This window comes from Mustela erminea, chromosome 16, assembly GCF_009829155.1.
Source record: "Mustela erminea isolate mMusErm1 chromosome 16, mMusErm1.Pri, whole genome shotgun sequence".
Taxonomy (NCBI): Eukaryota; Metazoa; Chordata; class Mammalia; order Carnivora; family Mustelidae; genus Mustela; species Mustela erminea.
Genome location: NC_045629.1, coordinates 42,630,963 through 42,655,969, shown reverse-complemented (window position 1 = coordinate 42,655,969; position 25,007 = coordinate 42,630,963). Strand labels below are relative to the sequence as shown.

General features: G+C 40.6%; 1 long non-coding RNA gene across 2 annotated transcripts in view; it reads right to left on the bottom strand.

Annotated features, from left to right (window-relative positions):
* Window positions 1-253: 253 nt before the first annotated feature.
* Window positions 254-25,007, bottom strand: part of LOC116575235 — a 54,929-nt gene continuing 30,175 nt past the window's right edge. For both annotated transcript variants that reach the window (XR_004279665.1, XR_004279666.1), the window contains 2 exons: window positions 24,373-24,532; window positions 254-648 (listed from right to left, as the gene is read on the bottom strand). This is a non-coding gene — a long non-coding RNA (uncharacterized LOC116575235). The remainder of the gene's footprint in view (window positions 649-24,372; window positions 24,533-25,007) is intronic.

The following is a 25,007-nucleotide window of genomic DNA, read 5'->3' as shown; positions in this document are numbered from 1 at the left end:
TGAGCCAGTGATGCCCAAGGACTGAGAATTTGGAAGTCTAGCCTCTTCCTCATGGCTGCCATCCATCACCTGCCTCGGCATCATCTGGAAACTGAAAAATGCAGAATCCTGGCCCACAACAGACCAACCAAAGCAGAATTTACAGGGTGATCTCAGACAGCCACAGTTTAAATAATTATTCTGTGTAGGTGACTTAAGACTGAGAGCTACCCTCCACAGATGGGAGACAGTCTGTGAGAGGATCCTGGTGTTAGTCCCGTTACAGCCAAAAAGGAAGGGTTAATTGGCTTTCATTTCTTTGTTCACGTTAGTGTTTGACTTCCCGGCTGCCATGTGGATAGCAGGAGAGTGGAGTCGAAGGAGTGGGGGAGTGAGGGCAAATCAAGGCCATACCTCCTTGACAAAGGGGACTGTCCTTGACAATCACAAGGAAAGGAATAAAGTATTATTTGGGGGGTGGGGTGGGAATTACACAGACAATCCTCAATGTCCACTCATGATTTCCTTGAGCACTAGGCCCTGGGCAGGCAAAGCAGAAGGGTTTGCAGTCCTTGATGTGTTGTCCTACTTTGTGCCCCCCACCACATCTCGTTCTATTTCCAGAACTTCATCTTCATTTCAAGCTTGGCGACATTGCTGTAACCAGTGCTGACATATTGGAAGAATAAAAAAGAACATATGATTGTATTTACTTATTGTTGCTTTATCTTACTTTGGCATGAGTTTTATAAAGTATATGATGCATAGTGGAACATATATATTCATAAATTAAAATACATACGTTCGCATGATGCATATAGTCCCTTTTCTTTCCCTGATCCTGTATCCCTTTAAAAAAACTTCACTATCAGCTTTCTTGACCATGCAGCAACCTGGTCCTCTAAGTTAGAACCAACCGCTGACTCCTCTTTCCTGATGACTCTCTAAGGCCTGGGAATTTTGTATTTTGGACTCTCCCAGGGCTTTAATGAATTTCCTTTTGATGCTCGTCCAATGGAACCAGCATTGCTATTTGACATTTTGAATTTTTCATTTCAGTATGTGACCTTGTAGGGTGTTGTTTTGAAGTAACCAAATCCTGATCTTAATCTAGTGAGTTTAACCCTTGCTTGTTTCTCTGCCAATGTCATAGCCAGTTAAATACTTTGGTAGTCACATAATGTGCCAGAAAATTAAAGCTGGTCCTTAATTAAAAGTCCATCCTCTTCCACCTATGACTTAACTCAAATTATTTTGTGTGACCTTACAAATTTGAGATACATACGGTTTATATTCTTAGCTTCTTGAACCTCCACCAGTTAAATATATAACAAATACCTGCCTCTTTCCATAAAGAGCAGCATGTGTGGGTACATTCCATAGTCATTTAATTTCTTTTTAAGTTGGGCTTTTTTTGGTCCAAGGATCATTTTTTTTCATAATAGATCTAAATTTATACCAGTTGGTTACTATTTCCAGGACAGCCTTGTCACCGACATAAATCATCTCATTTCAGCAGCTACAGTAAATAATTGGGCCCCTGAGACATTGTTTTCCATCTTCTTTGCAGAGAGCTCCCTACAACCTCTGGGTTCTCCCCTGGGTGAGCAGGGTGATGGTGCCATTGCCTCTGGCCTTTTCATTTATTATTTATTTCATTTATTGCAGGACTCAGAACAAATTGGAATTGGCAAAAAATGGAGAGAGAGTTTGTGGAATGATAATGTCCAAGGTTCTCAATGATTACCGGAAACTGTGGGCAGAGCAGACAGGGAGAAGAGAATAAGAGAAACACAAAATGTGCTATCATTTCAAAGCAGAGCACCTAAGAAAAAAGTGCTTCTAAGTGCACGAATTTTCATGTCTTAATAACAAAAGGCTGGTTTAAGAAAGTTTTTTGTGTTGTTTTGTTTTTAGAAGTCAAATGTAGGCTCCATTGCTAGAAGGAGCTCTAGCAGGAAGTTGACAGACTTGCAGGATTGGCTCCCTGGGGCTAAGCTTCTCCCCTGTAAGTCTCAGTTTTTCTGGTAGTAAACACCCATGGATTGATTACTTTTCTGGCTCCCTGGAGTATAAAAGGGTCAGCTCACCACTAGGTTGTAATAAAGCTTCCTCCTTGGTTTCTGGTTGATGAAATACTTTCCAGCTTTTGCGCAAAGATTAATTTGCTACACTAGAACTTGATTACAATTCAGTAGCTTTTTATCATACAGCTTTCATCTTGGACCAATTCTTAAAATAGGGAGCTTTTAAATGATATGATCCTGATGGATACCAAGTAGGATTTTACTCAAAGGCAGCCTAAAATGTATAAAGTATCTGGCCTAATAACCGAAACAGAGTAAATACTTAATAAAACAGTTATCTCCTGTCTTTTGGTGTGTGTGTGTGTGTGTATGTGTGTATCCTTTCTTCCAGAATTTCAGAGTTTGACTAGATCCTAGAGGTCATGTAGTCCAATGATGCATAATCTCAGATGCAATAATAGGTAGGTATTGTTTCTACTTTTTTTTTTTTAACAGTTTTTAATTTTAATTCTAGCATTGTTAACATATAGTGTTATATTAGTTTCATGTTTACTATACAGTGATTTAACAATTTTGTACATTGCTCAGTGCTTATCAAAGTAAGTGTACTCTTAATCCCCATTATCTCTTTCATGCATTCCCCCTCCCACCTACCTCACCTTTGATAAACGTTAGTTTGTTTTCTATTGGTAAGAGTCTGTCTCTTGGTTTCTCTCTCTCTCCCTTTCCTTTGCTTATTTTGTTTCTTAAATTCCACATGTGTGAAATTATATGGTATTTGTCTTTCTCTGACTAGCTTATTTCACTTAATGTTATATTCTCTAGGTCCATCCATGTCATTGCAAATGACAAGATTTCATTCTTTTGTAGGGCTGAATAATATTCCATTGTAGATATAAACCACTTCTTTATCCATTCATCTATTGATGGACGCTTGGGTTCCTTCCATAATTTGGCTATTGTGAACAATGCTGCAGTAAACATCTTTGTATTAGTGTTCTTGTATTTAGAGGGTAAAAACCCAGTAATGTGGTTACTGGATTGTAGGGTACTTCCATTTTTAATTTTTTGAGGAACCTCCATACTGTTTTCCAGAGTGGCTAAAACAGTTTGCATCCCCACCAACAGAGAGCACCCTCACCAACACTTGTTGTTTCTTGTGTTTTTTATTTTAACTATTCTGACAGGTGTGAAATGATATCTCACTGAGGTTTTGATTTGCATTTCCCTAATGTTGAGTGATGTTGAGCAACTTCTCACGTGTCTGTTAGCCATCTGGATGTCTTCTTTGGCAAAGTGTCTGTTCATGTCTTCTGCCCATTTTTAATTAGATTATTTGTTTTTTTTGTTGTTGTTGAATTGTAGAAGTTCTTTATATACTTTGGATACTAGCTCTTTATCTGATATGTTATTTGCAAATATCATCTCCCATTCCCTTTTAATTAAAAGGAAACCTATGTTGCCTTTTGTTAGTCATTCCCTTTGCTTAGCAGAGGTAGGTATTGTTATTAACCATAGTCTTCAGATGAGAAAACCGAAATCTTGGAAGATGAAATAATTTACAGAATCATCCAGCTAAGATGAAACTCAGACCTAACTCTAATAACTGTGTTCCTCACTATTATCCTAGATGCCTTTTAGGTAATATTTAAACTCATGCTATCAAGTTGAAAGTATTAGTTATCTGTTGCTGTTTTACAAACCCACCCCAAAACTTGGACATACCCAAATACAATCATGAGTTATTTTCTTGCATGGTTTCTGGTGGGTCAGGAATTCAGGAGGATCCTGACGAGGCAATTCTCACTCAAGGTCTTTTATGAAGTTGCGGTCGGATGTTGGCTGAGGTTGTAGTTGCCTAAAGTCTGGACTGGGGCTAGAAAATTCACCTCCAAGGTGGCTCATTCACACACCTGGCAGATTGATGCTGGCTCTAGCCGGGGTCTTCCATTGCCCTCCATGTGGATTTCTTCCCAGAGCTGTTGAGTGTCCTTCCAGCGTGGTGGCAGGCTTCCCTTATGATATGTGATTCAAAAGGTCAAGGCTAAAGCAATAATGCCTTTCATGATGTAGCCTTAGAAATAACATACTATTATTCCCACCACATTCTGTTGGTCACATGGGAAATTCCAATTCAGTATGTGAAGGACTATATATGGGTATGAATACCAGGAGGCATGAGTCGTTGGGGGTCATCTTAAAGGCTGGCTTCAATTGCAGACTACTACTTATTCTATTCTTTCATAAGCCCTTTCCAAACATGACTCTAGTCTATTGTTCTTAGCCTTTATTGATCCATTATAGACATTCAATAAATATCAGCATAACCAATGAACTCAATAAATATTTGGACCTAGGAAAGTGAAGAAACCCAATTTTTTGAGCTGTTGCTAGAGGAAATTACCTTACTTGGGCCTTCACCAATGACTTACTTTTTTCTGCCAGCCTTTTCCTTTTCAAAATCAGTTTACCTTCCCTCTAAGCTTATAATCTAGTGATTGTGAAAGGGAACCTTTCACTGATGCCGCTCCATCTGATTGAGAGACCTGAGAATAGGTTTGACAAATGGGTTCTTCCCGACTAATCAGAGTCTTCTCCAGGATGATGTCCCTGAGACAGCTTCTGTAGTAGCTCCTAGTCCTACAGAAAGCCATGAACCAGGTCTCTTAGATACTCCATTTCAGAGTCAACCATGAGTCAATTCTGTAATGTATAAAGAGCTATAAATATCTCCATGCATTAATAATGCTGGTTGTTGGTAAATAGAAATACAGTATATAGAAAAAAAATGTTTCTTTGGGAAGAAAGCCATTTTATTTTGTCATCTCTAATTTACTCGCATTTTTCATCCTATATGTTACTTAATGAAGATAAGCCACTGAAGCTTTAGTTAGGACAGGAACTCTGCTTTTCCAGAAGCAGTGCCTGGTGTGATGTTTAAAAATACAGTTCTCTTCCAGTCCCTGCTCCTTTCTTGTTCCAAGGATGTCATTATCAATACTAATATAAATTTTTCATTGCTTGAGCCATTACAATATACTGGGAATAGATTTTTCAATTTTTCAAGTTCCACTGAGTATATTAGCAAAATTATCTGTCTGTCAGTGGGCATGTGGTGACGCCAGTAGCATCTCTGATTTTGATTGTTCTGAATCTTTTATTTTTACAGGTCTCCAGTAGAGAAAAAGCCAAGGATTTATTTGCAAACCATCCTCTCCCCCTTTTCTTCTGATTGCTTTCTCTTATGCCTTTTATTCTCTTATCTGAGTCTTTAAGAAGATGGATACCAAGAGTAATCTTAGAGAAAGGATGTGTATACTTCATTGGTAAAATTGTGAGCTTTTAAAAATCATGCTTCAAGGTGTTTTATTTTATTATTTGTAATATCCTTATAAGTTAGAGCAAAGAATTTGTTAAGGAGGAGGTTCTTGACCCATGCAGAAACTTACTATGCTTCAGGGGGCAGACTCAGAGTGTAGACATATTTTAACACTCAGTATAGTGACAATTCTGGATGCAAATGACCTATGGCAGGTTAAACTCCCTATTCTTTTGTAATCATCATGAACTACAAGTGGGATGCTACCTTTAGAATGCATTGTAGACTTCAGTGTGGGGTGTTATGCAAGAAGAACTTAAGAGAGGGTGATGGTGAGAGGGACAAATTTTACAAGCATTCTTAACTGAAAAGGCTAAGAAATAGAATGATGGGGTCATAGAATGGTAGATTTGGGAGGAACAGAGGGAGAGGGAGAAGCAGTCTCCCTGCATGGCAGGAAGCCTGATGGAAAATTCGATCCCAGGACCCTGGGATCATGACCTGAGCCAAAGGCAGATAGATGCTTAACCGACTGAGGCACCCAGGCACCCAGGACTAAATAGATTTTTTTGTTTGGAATATTTGGTTTGAGTAACTAACTGCAGAGATCAAATTCAACAAATGGTCTTTTATTATTATGTGTTGTTTATATCTATCCACTAAACTTGATCTTGCCGTGTAATGTCAGTGGTGCTCCATGGTTACACACCATGCAGACAACCTGTCAATGGACCTGAGGTCATTAACATCTGCCTTAGGTTCCTGTTGCTGCTGTGAGCAAATTACTGGCTCCAAACGCTTGAAATAAACTTATTATCATAAAGTTCTGAGAGTCAGAAGTCTGAAAATAGGTCTGAGGTGGCTAAAAACAAGGAAGGTGTTGGCAGGGCTAGTTCCTTCTGGAAACCCTAGGGAGATGCCATCCATTTCCTTTCCAATCTTCTACTTTTTTTTTTTTTTTTTTTAAAGAGAGCACAGGAGCGCAGTTGGGGAGGAGCAGAGGCAGAGGGAAAGAATCTCAAGCACACCCCGTGCCTGAGCCACCCTGGAAGCCCCTCCTTTCCTGTCTTCTGGAGGCTGGCTGCATTCCTTCACTTAGGGCCTCTTTCCAGCAATGGCATCACTCGGACGCCTGCTTCTGTCATCACAACTCCTTTTCTGACTCTCATACTCCTGCCTCCCTCTTATAAGAATCCTTGTGGTTGCTCCTCTCCAGAAAATCCAGGATAATCTTCCCATCTCAAGATCATTACTCACATCTACAAAGTCTGTTTTGCTATGGAAGGTAACAAAGTCACAGGTTCTGCAGATTACAACATGGACATCCTTTGCGGAGGGGCGGCATTCTTCCATCACATCTAAATTTAATATTCAGTTTACAACATTGAGTGTGATGGTGAGAGCCTTGCAGAAAGCCTGAAGGCTTTCGTTTGCGTCTTATTTAGAATGCATCATCTGCGTGACCTCAGGTTGCTTACATAAACTGACAAGCCTTAGTTTCTTGGTCTGCACACCAACGGATAGAAATAAGAGCCAAAATGCATTACGCACTTGGTATAGTCACTCATTCACCATTAAAAAAAAAAAAAAAAAAATTCTTGCATACCTCCTTTGTGGCAGGGAGAGTGCTAGTTGCGGGGGGCACCCCCAGGATGAGCAGGCGCTGACACTAGGGCCTGTCTCAAGAGCCTACGGTGCCGTGGGGAAGACAGTTCTTCATCACATTTGTAGTCATACGAAGTATTCTAAAACTTCAAGTTGGACAGCATTGTACTGTAGAGGGGCTTGTGCCGGGGGAGCTGGTCATGGATGATTTGATCTACGAAGGAGCATGGGAGAGACTGTCCTGAGGCAGTGCTTCCTGAATTGAGATGTGGAGACTCTGTAGAGATGAGGAAGGCAGAGAGGGGAGGGAAGAGCATCGCAGGCAGAGAGACCAGCAGGTGCAAAGGGAGAAGGGAGCAGGGCATGGGCGGAGGATCCGAAGAAAGGTGCGGTGATGGACTGGGGAGAGTACATATATCCCAAGTACTACGCCAATGGCTGAAAGGGCACATTCCAAACACTGGCTTACTGGAGGAGGTGACCTCAGGCAAGTCATTAAACTCCGCTAAGCCTCAGTTCCCTCTCGGGTAAAATGCAAAGAATAGTTGTAGCTCTTAGGGTGTTGCAGGTTAGATAACAAAATGCCCATAATTGCAAAGCACTGGAATCTTCGCAATTTTCCTGATCATGAACTCCTTTATTCTTGCATCAACCTGATGAGGTATTATTAACCCTATCTTAACCCTATTTTATAGATGAAGAAACTGAGGCATGGACCCTTAAATAACCTATCAGGAAACACAGCAACCTTGTAGCAGAGCCAGGATTTCAGGCAAGATCAATCTACCTGCAAGGAGCCAGCGTTCCTTACCACAGTGTCACTTGCCCCAGGGGGGTGGCTTCAGGGATGGATGGGATAACATGGGCGTTTTGTAAAGAAATGTAAATCCATAAGTAAAAGCTTATGATTATTCATACTTCCCTCCCGACCATTATGTTTCCTCCCATTATTACATTGAGCGGATTCATTTTATTTCTTTCCCAATTCATTTTCTCTCTACATAAATTCTGATGAAAGCTACAGAGAACAAGAATAAGTGAGAGATGTGAAGTGCATTTGTGTCTCATTGATTCTGTGGGCTTGTTCCTTTTGGCCCGGGTGCCAGAGCTTCTTTCTGAAGGAACAGGGAGACGAGAACAGCTTACTGTCTGTTATACTCTTAGATTCAGTAATCAAGTGTTTGGGGCAACTAAATATTCTGGTAAATTGAGATAACCAAATAAACCATATGAGGTTTATGTAATTTCAAATATTTAGCATTCAAAGATATATTTAACACTAAAACTTTATATTTAATCTTCCTTTAATAATTTCAGAGATGTTTCCGAACCATGCTGGTTTTCCGGATTCCCATCACCATGTCAATTATCTTTGCCTTGATGAAGTGCAGGAGTGCTGGCTTAATAGTCATTTGTAGTCTGTAGGACGCCAGAGAACCGTCCCTTACTAGAAATTGTCATAGATTGAAATTTAAATTCAATTTCTTGATTAATTCTGTAAATTTAAAACAATACAGGGAGGCTTTTGCAATTGTCTCCTTTTAATTTCAGCATTAATGTGAAACAATAAAAAGGTTTATATCTTGTGGAAAATACATAACCCCCAAATGCTTCACCAATCCAATCAACAAGATGCAAAACGAAGAGAGAAGGATCTTCCATTTGTCAGGTTATAGATTGTTTTTAGCGTTCATCCAGATGTCTGACGATGTCAGAACGCAAGTTTTTAGCAATTCTGATGCCAGAAGATATTCAAGGACAGATCTATTTTCATCAAGAACCACAAAAAAAAAAATGTATTTTCTTTTCTGGTGCTGTTTTGAGATCACCCAGTATTTAAGAGAAGTCCAACATCAATGGACACTTCTTAATTTCTATGATCCCAGATTTCTCATTGCTCCTACAAATTTAAGGTCTGAAGAAGCCACTGACAGCTTGGAGCTAGGCTCTCAAATTTGGAGCCAGCGGCATGTCTTCTGCAATGACTGAAATAACTCAGTGAAATTTCTTTCTCCCTTAACTAAAAGCTTCCTCCAGTCGTGAAATTCCCTTTGCTCTGCCGCAACCCCAATGTAAAAAGGAGAACATGTTCAGATATTGAAAAACCGTAGGCCATTACCTACTTTATCACTCATATCAAAGACACTGGAAAGATAGCACATGTACAATTGATGGATTATTCTGATCATGAAAGTCTGATGACCCCACTTGGGTTTTCAAACAAGGCATTTAATAACCACTGCCTTGTTAAAAGGTGGAAAATGATCTGGCTGGTGGCCTGATAGGACGAGGTTTTATTGATTTTACTGAGGCCCTTGACTTGGGAGATCACAGGCTTCTTAAGGGCAAACTTAAAAGGAACCATTAAGATGGATGAGTAATTACCTGTGTGATGGCTGTCATTCTGTAAAAACATCAGGATTGGGGAGCTTCTCCTTTGGGTATCACTTGATGGGGGAGGGCAAGACCGTAGACGAAGTCTTGTTTCAACCACTTTTAGTCCTTTGCATATATATATGAATTAGCTTTGTTCTGTTAGAAATATTGGGTGTAGATGATTTCTAAAGACATAGGTTTTGTTTTATTCATTGAATGTTAGTGTACAAGGAAGAATAGATAGTTACAGGTGCTAAAACAGCTAAATGATGTTTCAAATGTTCCTGAAAAAAAGAAAGAACTTTATAAATGCCTTTAGTGCTCATGGTTCCGAATCCACGCTGGAATGAGGATCTCCGAAGCTTGGGACTCCCAAGGGGCCCGGTTGGACTTGAGACAACGTCAGAAAAGAGAGCACTGCTGGCAGACTGGGGTAGGAGGTACTGGGTTGGACTCAGTGCTCAGGAAATGTGGAGGCGGCCTAGGGTGCTGGAGAATGGAGCTGATGATCAGCACCCTGAGCAGTAAGACAGGCATTCGGGACCCCAGGGAGCAGGGCTCCGAGTGCATGATGTCCTGTGGACTGGAAAATGGCCGTCTGAGAGATTGTGCAGTAGAGTTCTCGGGCCCTCTCTCCTTTGTTCCTTGCCCTCTTTGAATTGGCATCACTCACTGAGTTGCCAAGACTATCCCCAGGGTGGAGAGGGAGTAGAGGAAGAGGTTATGTTTACTGAAAACCACTGGACTACTGAACCTGGGTGAGGCAAGACTTTCCATCAGTGTTAAAATAATCACTTATCTATCATTCACTTATTCATTTATTTGTCACATATCTATGGGGCAAATATTGTATACAAGTGCCAGAATCACTATGTTGTGTAATAGAGATCGACAATGATATTAACCTGATTGTCGTTCTCAAAGAGATTCTAGCTTAATAGAGACGGTCATATATGTAAATAAATGCATTATTACTATAGGTGCTGTCATGTACTGTATAGAGAATATACTGGACAGAGCAAAGCCATAAGAAAATGTGGCAACTGAATTTTCTGAACAGGGAATGGAGCTGGGAATGACTCAGAAAGGAGATAATGTGTAACTGAGTCCTGAAAGATGATTGGCCATTAGCCAGAACTGTGGTTAGCTGAGGTGGGCAGACGTCGAGTCACGCAGGGGGCTAGAGTAACTCCAGGGAGAAGGAGGAATCTCGCCATCAGGGGTGTTTTCGTGTGGGGGATAAGAGGGTCTTTATACATGGTCTGGGGTCAGGGAGAGGACAGGTATCTGCAAAGCAAGGTTTCCTTGGGTGAAAGATTACATGAACTTGTTGCAGAGCTTCCTTCTAAAACTCCAAATTCTATTAGAAAGAAGAAAGTGTGTACTCATCATTGACATCTTTGTCTGTTTTACTGAGCTTGGGTACCTAAGTTTTTGCCTTCTCGAGGGGATCCCAAATGGGTAGCATTCCGTCATGTTCGTATAATGTTTTGGGCCTCCCCTTTGCTAGGAGGGATGACTTGGCTGCTATCATCCTCTGAAGCCATAAGTGAAAGTTTGTTCTTGGCAGGTCTTTGTAGGAGATGCTGAATCTTCCTACTCATCCATGCAGATGGAAAGTTTTTGCTCTGTATGTGGGTGTGATTCTGCTGGCTGCTATTTTGTGGGTTAAAGAACAGAGTTCTTCTGTATCCTATAACAAGATGAATCAGCCACCAAAGAGCTCACTGTGACATGAGAATTATTTGTAAGCTATCATACAGGTTTACCTTGATTTATACTAGATGAAAGCATTACCACAGCATGTGTGAGCTTAGGAGAGGAGAGGAAATCCCTTGCTTTATTTCCTACTTGGAAATACATTTTTTAAAAGGTCAGATCCAAGAGTGAAATCATGGAGGTGAGGTGCTAAAAATATGTATTAATCCCATCATTAAATGAGCTGATCATTGTTAGACAAAGAAAAAAAATGGATGGGATAGCACTTGGGAAAATGATCTACAAAGTATTATAATGACAATATTGCAATTAGATTCCAACGATGTGATATTACATAGTAGAGGAATATTTGGGAGGTTATATTTCTATGTAAGGAGCTAATCAATGATTACATTTTTCATTATATGAATTTTTATATATTTGTGTACATTGGCTTTCTTCCCAGAGAAAAAATTAATACATAAGATATTTCACTTTGTTAGAAGCCATCTCTAGTAAAGGATCGTTAAAAATAATGCATGTGTCTGAAGAGAATTTGAACTGTTTTTTTCTCCTTGTCTTTTATAAATGTTATAAAGTATAGCACTATCACAGGGTGACCTGTATTGGAGGAGTAAACTGCCAGAAATTTATTGATATCACACAGAAAAGAAGAGAGAAATCAGAGACCAATTTAATGCATTTCTCTTATTTTCATTATTCTTTTATATTTTAAGCCCACTGCGCATTCTTTGCCTTTGAATTTCAATTCCAATATACTCATGAACACTTCCTTAATTGTTAGTATCTGTGGGGTAGAATTCACTGGAAGGCCTACACCTATGGCTGTGGTTTAGCTCTAGAAACTAATTCTCTACAATGGCTTATTTCATATATTGTTGATATATATGAATTATTTCATATATTGTTGGCTTATTTCATATATTGTTGAGGGCAAACTGCTGAAGTGCAGATCCTATATTCCAAATGCATTCATGAGTACTAATTCATTTGGGAGGACATCTGTCTGTTGAACATGTTTTGGGGAGCAATTTTTATGCACACGATTTGTATTCGAGAACGCACAATAATTTTAGGAATAAAATTATCTACATCTTTTTTTTCAAAAGAGATCCATAAATGTTGGGAGTCTTTTGTGTGATGAAAAACAATGTCTCCTAAAATAAGTAAGGATTGTCAGTGAAAGTGCTCCAAATAGCTTGATTGGAAACAATGGGAAGTCCTAGGGAGAGCCCAGAGACTTGGCAGGAAGTAGGCCTGCACTCAAATACTGGTTCCACCATTTGCATGAATTGTGTCATATTACATAACCTCCTAAGCCCTTGATTCTTCATCAGTAAAATGGGGTTACTAATCAAATCAAGGGATATTTATTAAGGTTCTTACCATTGCCAGTTGCATTGTGAGTTTTAATAAATGATGGTTATTGTCATTAAATGTAAATTCATGAGTAGTTTTGAAAGACTACCTTCTCTCCTATGGAGGTGAACTGACTAGATTGTAAATATAACTTAGTTTATTTCAGAATAACCCTGACTTGAGGATCTCTGAGAGTCTGATTTTCGTAGAATCTGCTTAGGTGGCTGTGATAATTTCACTGGCAGCCCAGCAAGACAGTTTCCAACATGGTTGGGAAGTTGACTTGAGCCACATCATGTCGACTTCTGGACAGCTAGAGCATCAATGTTAAGAAGTACCAGACCAGAAATGGAAAAAGGAAATGTATATGCAGATTTAAGTATCATACTCCCAAATATCATTACATGACATTCAAATAACTTCTATTTTTCTCACAATATGTGCTTACTGTAGAAAATTTAGAAAATACCAATATGAAAAAATGTTTCTTTCACCCATTATTCAGATATAATTTATAACTGTTAATATTTCAGTATATATCTGTCTAGTTCTTTCTCTAATTATGCAGCAGATTTCTCCCAACGAAAATGGACTCATGTTGAACGTATTTCTTTGAAGTATGCTTTTTTGATTTAATGCTTTATTATGATCATATTTTCAAGTCTTTAGAGTACTCAAACATATTTTAATGTGTATATGATATTCCAGCATACTTTAATCAATCCTCTCCTTTTGGACATTTATGTTGTACCCAGCACTCCTCACTCTTTGTCTGATGGGTGAGTCGCAGGGAATAGTAGTGGAGTCATTGGACTAGGTCAGGGCAGCAAACTGATCAACGTGTTCACATCTAACTATGTGAGTCAGTCATTTCCTCATTACTAGAGCAGTTTGCTTAGAGGTTTTGTTTAATTATAGCCCAATTTGTGGCCCAAAGAACACCTATCTGGTAATCAGAATTTGAAGATTTTCATGCGTAAGGTTCTGATTTTAAGACTTTGAAATCATAAATACCTCCTACCAACTGAAAATTCATATTAATTCAATTTCCTACAAGCAAGTGGTACAGCATCTTAGAAAATATGCTAAAGTTTATTCTGCATTTCATGAAAGTGAGCTTATCACCAAAGTATATGGCGATCAATGGATCTTTTGTGTCACTGTTCTGGGAAATGCAAACTATCCTTTCTCCAAACAAGTTCTGTTCATTGCCCTTGCCCCCCCCCCCCACCCCCCCCCCCCCCCCCCCCCCCCCCCCCCCCGCTTGCCTTTATTTACATTAAGGCTTGGTTTAAAAAGAACTAGAACTGTTTCCCAAGAGTCCTGGGTTAGCATTCTTTCATTGGCCATTAATTCTCTGTGGTGTTATATAATTCATGAACTCTCTGTGACCTACTCTCTTTACTTGCTCTCCCTAACTTACAGTGCACGTATATAGACAAAAGGAAGTAATAGGTTCAAAATTTCTTTGAAAAAATACACAAGTACTATCCATTTATCTTTCATCTTTAGCCTTGTTTTCTTGGAAAACTTTAGTCTCAGTTGCCTAATTTTCAGTGATTGCAGGTCATTCTACTGTGGAAGATGACACTTGAGTAAAACACTGAAGGAAATGAGAGATATTTCTCAAGAGGGAAAGTCTTGCCAGGCAGAAAAAAACAGCAAGTGCAAAGGCCCTGGATCAGGAACATGTTTCGGTAATGTAAATTGTTCAGGAGGGTCTCTGCTGCCTACCATGTGATGCCAACATTCTTTCTCTCTTCTACTTTGACTCTTTGTAGCTATGTCTTCCATCACTGCTGATAGGCCACAGGTACAGTAAGGACACATATCTGAGCACAACTGTTAGTGCTGTCCTCACAAAAGCCAATGCCCAAGGACTGATGTCATGATACTCCCCCATGGAAAAAAAAGCCTGGTGTCTGATTTTGAATATGGCCATTGCTACCATCATTTGTCAATGATTCAGATAACACAAGCACCAATCCCACTGAACCGTCTTACATATTGTTCTTTGACTCTAAGAATATTTTCTGTCCCGTCTCCCCAAAAGTCACTTGACTCTAGCTAATTCTTACTCTTTCTGAAAATTTCAGCTTAAAAGTCTCTTCTTCCATTCGTAAGCTTCTCTGCTCTGTCCCTGTCCTATCATTTCTGAGATCCCATCTTTACTGAGCTCATGTCACTCTTCTGTTCAACTCTTCCATGGCTTTCCATCAGGTAAAAATAGGTCACATTGGCCTATTGGGTCCTACCTGAATGGCTTGTTCTCATCATTTCTCCCTGGCTCCACCCTCTACTATAATCCCATCTATTCACTCTACTGGAACAGTCTGCACATATCAGACATGGTTCTGTCTCAGGGCCTTTGCACTTGCTGTTCCTTTTACCTGGAAAGCTCTTCCCTCAGGTGTCTCTCATTTCTTCCAGTATTTTACTTAAGGGTCATCTTTTCAGGTAGACTCTCTCTGGTCAACTTATCTAAAATTTCGACATACCTCCTCAGTCTCATAGTCACTTCCCTGATTTATTTTTTTCCTTTAGAACTAGTTACATTATAAATATATTATGCATGTTACTTACATATATTTTCTCCCCACTACTCTCCACTACTCCCACCAGATTACAAGCTTAGGGTGGGCAGGGATTTCTGTCCCTCATTAATGTAACTGCTGTGTTCTCAGTGCCAGGAACCTAATAAATACTTGCTGAAGGATTGAACATTGAGTCTATGTATGCATTTACATATGCATTTATTATCTACTTATTTATTAATTTTACTTTGTTTTATTGAAGATTTTTTTCCTCAGGACCCAGGCAGGGGGCCAAGAAGGCTGGCGCAGAGGATGATCTGAATGAGGATTGCCTTGCTGAGCTCAGAATTGTTACTTATACTTTTTTAATTCACAGCGTCAAAGAAGCTCTTGATTCCATACACCCTGTCCCCATAATCCTCCGGACATTTTCAGGAACACCCCAATTCTGGGATATAAAGCTAATGAGCCCCCTTGTGCATTAAAGTTAATAGAAATGAGGAAACCCTCATATATTCTACTATAACAAAATTTAAACATAGGATAGCAGCTACTTCTGACATTCTCATCAAACTTGTAAAAAGAACATATATTAAGATACATAGACAAAGAAAAGAAAACCCTTTCCCTAAATGTTAAAAATTCCTTTTATAGTGAAAAATCAACACACTAGATCTTTTATTCCATTTAAAGAAGAACACTTGCAATGCAGGAATGAGAAATCTAGTATGTTAAAATTTATAATAATCTATTTTTTAAGGCTTGAATCACAGATTTTTTTTTGATGGATATGGGCAGGTTGTGTCTTTCAAACAGAATTTTAAAGATTCCTGTGATGTTAGTGGGAAATTGCTCACTACTTTGCTCTTCAAATGGCATCCCTGGCTCTTGAGAAAGATTTCTGAAAGCCTTTATTTGATTCTTGACAGCTGTGCATTCTTCCAGGCTGCCAGATGAGACTCTATCTTGTCTAAATGTAAATACCTGGTTACTTGACTCCCTGGCATGGAGGGCAGTTTATTCTTTTTGTAGGAAGCCTTGATTTTAAAGAGAGGAGAGACTGAGGGCCTTTCATTAGCAGGCAGGCTTCAAACTGTTTCCAGACCCTGTGTTTACTCCTATAGAGCAGACTTGGTTTTCATGCCCAATAAGTTTGAGAAAGCAGTAAACTCTGTCCGGTAAATGGGTCACTGATAGAGAGTGGGAGGTCACTCTGGTCTTGCAGAATATGAAACTGTTGCTCTCCTGGGACTGAGGACACTGGTGGGTCAGTGTTCACCATGCAGCACACTAGGGAGGACTGAGTTTCCCCTCCACCCTGGGCAATTAGGATCACAAGGTGCTCCGGTCAGTAGACGGAGAAGGGCAACCCTGGGAGGAGGAACGGTTCTGACTTCGTCTTGGGCGATCTGAAGGTCTTGAATGAGGGAAACTTAGAAATGCCTCTTTTAACATACACAGGCACACGTTCACATACACACTCATAAGGCTATTAAACACTCACCCCTCTTTTTGGGGGGCAGGGTTAGGGGGTGGCCTGAAATTGCACAATTGAAGCTGTCATTTCTGCAGCACTTCTTGTGAAGTATCTAGGTGTTTCTCCTAATATCTCCACTGCAACTTCCAAATCATAGTCTTCCTGTGTTAGCTGAAAGCATTAAAACCAGAAATTACCATAATAGTGCTATTTACCCCTCATTTATGGAGCTACTAGTGTTATTTTTCCACTGACTTTACAGAATGCATTTCAACCCACAGTATTTTTGGTCTGGTTGATGAAACTCAATTGTACTTAAAAAACACAGTTGGGCATTGTATCCGAAGACGAAACCAGCAGGCTTGTCATTTCACAAAAGGGACTTCCAGAGGTTGCAGTCCCTGTAATCGGAGAGTATTTCATTTGGTGTTTGATGCTGTGGACTAATGCCTTATTTCACAGCTAATCATCTCCATGTGCTTATGTAACTGGACCAGGGTTTGAAGGAAGACTGTGCGTTTCAACAGCACTATGAACTAGGTGCAAGAAGTTCAGTTTCTCTTTATGTAAAAACAGATCTGAAAGGGGGGGCTGGTGAGTGGGACATCAGCCCTGGAAGAGTTGTACCAAGACGTTGAAAGAAAAAAGTGTGTGTTTGTGTGTGTGTGTGTGTGTGTGTGTGCACATGCATGATGCGTGCGTGTGTGCATGTGATATCCCTGAGGTTGTTAGCAAGGATTTACTTCATTGATGTTTTATGCTCAGGCATAGCACTTGGAGACTCTCTCTGAACTCACAAACAGCCCTGATTATGGTGTTTGTGACAATGCCACGGGGTCTTTGCATTATTTATCCCCGTCTGCTTTACTCATCCAGCTTTCTGGGAATATTTTCAGATGGAATCACTAATTAGCACATATGTGGAAACTTCTCAAAGCAGTTTGGCCCCCTCCTCATTACTTTTTAATTTTTTTTTTTCTATTTGCCTAATGTATGTCAAAGATAACATTTTACACGATGGGTCGGGGAAATGTTCACACTGAAATGGGCACGTTTCATGGAAGAAAAAAATTAGTCAAGCAGGGGACCTTTTATAGGATCAGAAAGAAAGCAGCTCAAATGCATACTAATGAAGAATGGTGTTCGTTTGGTCCATAAGGTGTTCTATGGAGTATTTTATTAGTTGACCTCTAGGAGAGCTTTCTCAAATTGCCTCACAAATATGTTAACTATCCTGTAAACTGTGCCTTTATTGATCAGTGCGCATCCTGACTTTGCTAGATTACACGGTGGCCTCCTTCTGCTTCCCAGAGCTTTGAATTCTGTACATTTGGGGCACATATTTTCCTAGTTAAAGCACAATCCACATGTGTAAGAACATGCCTTTTTTTTTTTTTTCCATTTTGAAAAACCAAGGAAAATGTGAAAACAAGGTCTCTGAATTTCTGCATCTCCTTTCCCAGGTTTCTTCCTATCTTTCTACATCAAAAACTGAAATGACTTCCTGTGTCTCACAGTAAACCCAGGGCTTGAAATGTGAATTCTCAAGCAATGGCATTCTTAAGATGACAGAAAAATCTAGGTTCAGCCAGAAGAGGAAATATTAACACTGGAGGAATTAAAAAAAAAAAAAAAAAGAAAACAAACAAACAAAAAAACCCCATGGGGATATTTAACAATAAATCATCAAGATAAAACAGATCTCTTAGACAAAAAATGTAAACTTGGCAATACAATGTTGAATTAGGTAGACTGTTATTTTCTGTGTAACATAGGCCTACTAAATATATATATATTTTTAAGTGGAGCAGCAGTACCCGTGTGTGAATGACTGGATGTGGTGTCTAAAGGATCTGCTACCCAGTGTATTTATTACGGTCACATTTGCTTTCTGAAGAACTCAGTGTAAGTATGGGTGGGAACCCTTCAGAGTGTTCTCCACGGAAGTCCAAAATACATCCATATGCAGTCTTTTACACAGTGCAATTTAACTTCAGGCATAAAATGTCTCGTCATTTGTGAAGTGTCCAAGTTACGATCATCACCTACAGAATCTCATAAATGATATTAATTGAAGAGATTTTTTTCTTTTTTAACTTACCGTCAGTGGCTCTTAGAGAGTTTTATCTCTAGTATCCTAAAGTCTAGAGTTTAAAGCTTAGTCTAGAATGGAGACTTAAGATTTGCTTCTCTGCTATAGTCTTAAAGAGGAGCCTGGGACAGCATGTGGACCCGTCTTCTATGCCATCTCCATTCTCTAAGAGCGGCTGCCTGTGGGCTTAGTGGGAAAGTGTGTTGGGATCTAGAAGTAATATCTGTAACCACTACAGTAAGGCGTTTGTGGCAGTAACAATGCACATGCCGGGCATTTTCCAGCCCTCATCTAAAAATTTACATTCAGTCATGTGAGCTTGCTAATTTAACAGCTGATTTACAGATGAGAAAACTGCATCACATTTTGTTCCAAACTCAAGCTAATTCAAAATGTTCTAAATCTGAACTGTCCAATATGGCAGCCATCAGCTACATGTGGGTATCGAGCCCTTGAAATGCGTGGCTGGTCCAAACTGAGGTACACCGTAACTGTAAAAATACGTGTTGGGTTTCAGAGACTCAGTATGAAAAACAGAATGTAAACATCTTACTAATATTTCTTACGTTGTTATATGTTGAAATGATAATATTTTGGATATACTGGGTTAAATAAACTATGTCAGTAAAATTAATCGCACCTATTTCTTTTGATTTCTAAAAAAATCTGGCTACTAGAAGACTTAAAATTACCTAGGGGGCTCACATTTCTGGCTCATGTGATATTTCCATTGGATCGCATTGCTCTCAATTAACATGTCTTCTCTTCTTTCATTAGCTCTAATGTTTAAATATTTTAAACTTTAAAGACAGATTGTGGTTTCTTTTTGACAATTCTGTAGAAAGAGATTGTTCTTTTTGTCCCCCCAAAATATTTAACTTATTTTCCAGGTTGCTTTATGCCTTTGGGCCTTGGCTCTCATGTGTTGTCTGGAAAGCCAGCATGCCCCTGGCCCACCTCTGAGTGAAAGCCCCACTCACTGATTTTCCAAGACTTGCCTCAAGTATCACTGTGGTATCATGCCTAAAATTAAGGCCCAGTACAATGAGCTGCCTTAGGGTCTAGTGAGGTTAGCATGGCCTCCGATGGCCTCACCCCAAGTTCCCCTCCTCATTCTGCTCCTGCAGAGAAGGTACGAGAGCCAAACAACATTCCTTGTCAGGAGGTCCAAGTGCAGCTCTCGCCTGTCCTTGAGTAGTGGGTTTCACTTCCCTGCCAGCCACACAATTATTCAAACAAGCCAATCGCAGCCTCCTGTGGGAACCAGAGGTGCCCACCTTCTTGGTGTTACAAAGCTAGCCTTCCGCAGTCTCATTGAACCTGCTCCAGAGTGCAAGACTGGTATGATCTCACGTATGACAAGACACCTTCCTCCCCCTGGACATGAGTCTATGTGACTCACAAATTGCTGTCCATTGAGACTGCCCAGGGCTGGTGTCATGTTCGGACACCCCATTAACCCGAGGCTGGAATCTCTTGCTCACCAACAGGGCGAATAGGAGGTCATCGAAACAACTGCCTTCTTGCATAAACCTTTGCTCATCCAGCTCTTCCAATGTGGAACTGGCCAGCCCTCTCCTTTGCGGCACTGGCTGTACTGAGTATCCTTCGATCTTAGTAACCAGCCCTCTCGCTTGCACTCATTTGTTTATGCATCTCTGTTCTTCTATTAGAAACTGAAAGTTGATTGAAGGTAGCAGAATTTCTCCTGTGTGTTTATATTTCTGGTTCTGAGGGCTGTGCTGGTACCTAGCATGCCCTTGGCCAAGTGCTCGGTGAATGAACAATTCCGAAAACCATGGCATAGTTGATGCTGGTATTAGGAATTTCCTATTTTTTAAACACAAAGAAATAAACTGATTTTTCCTCAGCCTAATAATTGCTAGTGGAGGGGTAGGGAGGGAATCTGCTTATGATGCAACCTGCTAAGGAAGAGAAGAGGTGGTCTGAGGTGATGGGGAGAGAGCTGGTGACTCCTATCTCTCCTCCTCTGAAAGCTCTGGAGTGGTAGAAAGAAGAGGATGCCTTGGGGAATAAATTTAAAGACACATCAGGTCCATAGAGTTGTTTGAGCAACCACATTATATCTTTTAGGGAACCATAAGTTAAGCAAAAAGATACTTTTTTAAAATTCAAAAGCAAAGAGGGGCATAGTTGGTTAAGCATCCGACTCTTGGTTTCAGCTGAGGTTATGATCTCAGGATTCTGGACCAGAGCCCTGCCTCCGGCTTTGTGCTCAGCGAGAATTTGCTTGAGATCCTCTCTCTCTCTCCCTCTGCCCTTCCTGCTTGGGCTAACTCTCTCTCTCTCAAATAAATAAATCAATCTTTAAAAATAAATAAATAAAAGCAAAAAGAAATGCTCACTGTGATTATGGATAACTCAGATTTGTTTCAGAGGAGAAGTCCATGTCCACAGAGGGAAGGAGCCTAGAGTAGGTATGCATTTGGTTGGAGAACAATAAGATGAATCTAATCTCATAGAAAGAACTGGGCTGAATCCAGTGCAGTTGGCAAGCCTGGGCTTGTAACTGATAAAGCTTTTACAAGGCTAGGTCTTGCTCTCAAGCCACTATGGTGCCTGTACCCTAGGGACATGAGGACCTGCAGAGTCACGGATGGAAGAAGTCCCGCTGAATCAGTCATTAGCCTTTCTCTCAGCCCCTTCCAGGGCCAGACATCTGGTCTCCCACTGCTCTTCTCTGGCCCTTGCCCAGAAGACAGGAAGAGCATCCAAGGCCAAGAACACTGTTGCTCTGCTACTTCTCAGTTTTCTCAAATGTTCCCAGTTGAATGAAACAGTGATGGCATTATTATCTCTCTGCTATCTGATTTATACTGTCACTAATCTGTACAAGCTGGACTTCACCAATTAATAAATGACTATTAGCAATTCAAAACAATTAAAATGGTCAGATAAAATATCATAGTCTGGTTTAACTGCATTAAAAATTAATACTGAGATGGCTTATATTTTCTAAAATGTTAGTAGTCATGGGCTAACTATCCTAGTTAGGACTTTCATTTCTCATTTTTATCTCTATGTATTTTTCATGTTGAATTGTCCTGTCCTTTACACAATTACTGTGATAGTAGATAGTAGATTGTTTTCAAGTCTTCGCTTAGCAACAACAGCTTTATATTAGTCCCTAAATGGCTTTAGGGTATGGTTGGTCCCTGGCAACCCTAGTCTAAACTCACTGCTTTCCAATGGAGCTGCCCCTTGCTGCTGGGGTGTCTGTTATAGGAGTGGAGTGGAGATGTGGCAAACTAGTAAAGGTGCCACCAAAGCCAAAAGGGATTCAGTAGCTGGGCTCTCTCCTGGCCAAGTTTCAGTTCCCAAATAGTCTATTTCACTGATAATCATGGCCTCTGGCCCAGAGGATCTTTAGAGTGGGAAGATAAAATTCGGGGTTTATACTTCTGAGCTTCAGTTTCCATCTCAGCCTGTGGACTGCCCTCCATTTAGAATTAAATTAACTTAAAAAGAGAGTGCAAGTACTTTGTTTGAAAAATCTGTTCAGTTTGCCTGGTGATCTAATTTTCAGCCCAGATATGATTTGGCCTCCCTGTTGGATAGTGTCTGCTTTTCATTTGCTGAGTGTTGTTCACAAGGTCCCAGGACATCGCAGGCAGCTGCCAACAGAGCAGCAGACCTTGGAAGGCCAGCCCCCATGCATATTTCTTAACTTCAGAGTCATAAGACTGGCCTCTAGCTCTGCTGCGATCACCCTGGCTTCAAGAAGGAAGGCATGCTTTCTGTTCCGCAAAGCATCTTGTATTATTTTTTAAACATTTTTCTTTTGATACATACCCAAGCACCACACATTTTTCCCCCTTAATTTTTAAACCCACGTACACTTCCAGGGAAATTGAATCCATATGTTTCTGATTCATTTACACACAACTCATCAAAATATTGTTTTAAAAGAGCTAAACTCAAATCCCACAGGGCCTGAGCGGGTTTCAGACTTGGCTGAAGGCTCTCCCTTCTCTGGTCATGGCTGGATGTGAGCAAACCCAGCTCCAGTGGAACAGGAACCCTCACACTTCCCAGAGTCTGCACTGAATAGCACCTTTCTTTGAGGTTCAGATAGAATATGGAGGCTCCTTCTCCCGAGCCAGCTTTCACTTGCGCAGTTGCTATGGCCCCTGCTTGCCTTAGCCCAGACCTTGGGGGAGCAAACTCATGGGAAAAGTCACTCTCTACATCATTCTAGCCAAATTGGAATGATCAGAAATCTTCCAGGGAGCCTATTGATGTATATTTTCCTGCCTGATTGTAGACTCATAATATCATGGAGCTGTCAGGGACCCTTCAGAAATCATTCTGCTACCTTCACATAAGCCTCACAAAACTCCTCATCAAACAGTAAAGCTATCCTAATTACAGTCGCCAGTCCTGTTGGATAGTAGAGGTTGGTTCTTATTTCCTTTTAGGTAATTCTGACCAAAGCTCCACAACTCTCAGTCAGTAATTCTGTTAAATTTAGATATATATCCAAGGTCTGTATGCTTGCCCTCAACTAAATTCTTGAGGTTCCACTAGTTCTCAGATAATGAACTGTGAAATTGTCCTATTGTGCCATTTGGTAACTGTCGAAGCAAGCATGGAGACTGGCAGGACAGCCAGCCCTGAGAAGCTTTGTCTGTGGTTCAGAACTCTTCTCTTATGCCTGACTTAATCGGGAAGCTCAGTCGGAATGGTTGAAAGAGCTGTCAACATCCGGACAGCTCTGCCCTGAAGATTCCCAAGGCAATCACGGCATGAAAAAACAGCGTCTGGGGGTCCATTCTTCCATTGCCGATACAGAGAATAGGAACACTGACATTGCAGGCACCACCGAAAGGTTAGCGACGGGGCTGAGATGCACTGGTGAGCGGGAGCTGGGAGCCTCCCACAGGGTTCAGGACTCCCAAAGGCAGCACATTTGCTCAATGGCAAGGGGGCTTCCAGAACTCAGGGCATGTCTCACTGCTATCCTGAAAGAACGGGTGAACCTTTCAATATATTTTTTTGATTAATGTCAATTAATGTAACTGCTCTGAAATAGTGGGGCCTCATTAGTATCAAAAAGTTCTGTGAGTTGGCATTAAAATGGCATCAGGCATTCAGCTAAATTCCTGCTTTCCTCAGGGGCCGCCAGCTTGCTCAATTTGCCTGGGGCTTTTGACTCGACAGCCTCTTCCTACATTAAACAAGTGAATCTGGGCACTCTGGTGGGTTCGCAAATCCTGACAGATGTTTCTTTACAAAAACATGCAGGCCCAACATCCCCTGAAAACCTGAAATGGATGAGGGTCTTCCTCTTTTTTCAAACTTTCTCCACATCGCTCATTTATTCATTTTACTCAAATCCACATGAAAGAGTCTGCTGAGCCCAGCTCCAATATACCATTTTGCATTATAACATAGATGTGTCTGAGCATTTAAAGATGTGTTTATTCTTATTTTTATTTGTCTCTCAGTTACTCAAGTGTTAGAACTGTTTAGTGGCCATGGACTATTCCTCTGGGTGATTCTTTCCTGGCATCATGTTATGATCTAAATTTATTATGATCGGGTTGGTTGGTGTAGCTAAAAATAAAAAAAGGACAATGGGGCGTATCACCAGGGCACACTTTGTATAGGCTTTAGAAGGCAGCTTTTAAAATCAGCTGAATCACTTAGCAACTGTATTGGAAATGAAACACATCCACTTCTAAGTATCCAGAACTTGGGTAGGGTACGTGATTTTCACAAAATCTTGCTATAATCAGGGTGTAGTTAGGCATGAGATTTGTGGCTCAACTTTTTTTTTTAAAGAGTACTATTAATAAAAATACCAGCAGCTACTGCCTTTGGTGCCAAGACATGTGTCAGTTCTAGCATATCCCTGACATTACCTGATAAGATCACAGCAAGCAGTTGAAGAGAGCAGTCTATAACACCCATTAGACAGATGAGGACACTGAGGCCCACAGGAGTTGGCTCGTTTATCCAAGACAACACGGCTAGTAAACGGAAGAAGAGGGACTCAGATCCAAGCCAATCTGATTCCAAAGCCTATAAGGAAATGAAAAAAAAAAAAAAAACATGAAATGAGACAAAATCAAGTAAAATGGCCTTGGAAGTCACAGGCAGTACTATCAACTATACTTTATTTTAAAACATTTCTTAAGAGAAGAGTACTTTTGCAAATGTTAGGCATTCTGCCTGCTAGATGACTGTCGCACTGTAGAACAAGGATGGAATGCAGAAGCCAGCCCCTCTGTGATCTTCTCCCTGCTGTCCAAGCAGTACCCCCTCCATCTCCCCTCTGCAGAGGACCATCCCCTTCCCTTCTACAGGATCCTCACTCAGCTCTATCTTTCTTCTGTGGTCTTTCTCCCCGGCCAGACAGTACTGCCCTCTGGGGAAGGGACTGAGTGCTCTGGTATTCCCCGCACCTGGCACAGGGCTTGGCATGGAGTGTAGCCATTCAGCAGGTGGGTAGTGAATGGGGATATCGAAGAAACTGAGCAGCCACCCCTGAAGCCAG